Source organism: Acanthaster planci, linkage group LG04 (assembly GCF_054643075.1).
Source record: "Acanthaster planci isolate LZ-2023a linkage group LG04, COTS_SCS, whole genome shotgun sequence".
NCBI lineage: Eukaryota > Metazoa > Echinodermata > Asteroidea > Valvatida > Acanthasteridae > Acanthaster > Acanthaster planci.
The window spans coordinates 10,976,023-10,976,948 of NC_141780.1; positions in this window are offsets into that span (position 1 = coordinate 10,976,023).

Here is a 926-nt window from a genome sequence, read left to right on the forward strand (position 1 = left end):
CACGGTGCCAATGATTGCTTTGTTTACTTTTCATTCGTTTTAAAGCAGACTTGTCTTGAAGCATAACATCAGTGCAACAGCGCAATCCACAGACTGCCACACCTAATCATACATGCCCTGAGGACTTCAAGCATGAAGACAGGACATTTGTTACCCAGCAATAATTCCCAGTTGGGCTGACAAACTGCAGGCATGCCCTGAAGTAGATGTGGATAAATAATCATGGGAACTGTGTAAACCATGGTGTCACAATACTGGCCGTTTTCGCATCCCATGAATACTGTGATAACTACTGAATGGAGCTACTGTTCTGTCACAGTTGCTCTGTGCAAAACCCAATGCAATGCTTTCTGTCGTAAAATGGGGCCTAGTTTGAAAGTGTCTAGTGAAATGTCACTGGATTTGATTATATGTGAAGTAATTCATAGATATTACTACCCTTGTAATGAACAAAAACCTTTCAGAAAAAATGCAAATTTTCAAGTTTTGATGGAAAAGTATTTTTGTATGGGCATTCAAAGTTTGCAGAAATCATGTACATAATATCATCCTTAGTAATAGTGGGTGTCATATGCTAACTTAATGCATGTGTCCCCATTGCTAATAACAGAAAACCTTTTGAGGCCTAACCCTCTAAACCCTTTGGAAAGAAGTCTAAACCAGAATTTGGGTAATGCAATCCTGCTGCGTCCTCAATCCTGCAGTTGTGGTCTGAAACCTCATTTCTCTTATTACAGATGTCCAAAATATTGTATGTACATGTATGTTCATTGTATTTTATACATGTATATGAGCTACACCACTACGTGCAAGTGCCCCTAAAATACAGAGCAACAGTCATCAACTTTATTGTAGGTCAACGACCCTGGAAGAAGCCCTCATGATCCATCGTCAGCCTTTCCTACCATCAGCTGCAGTTGTAACAC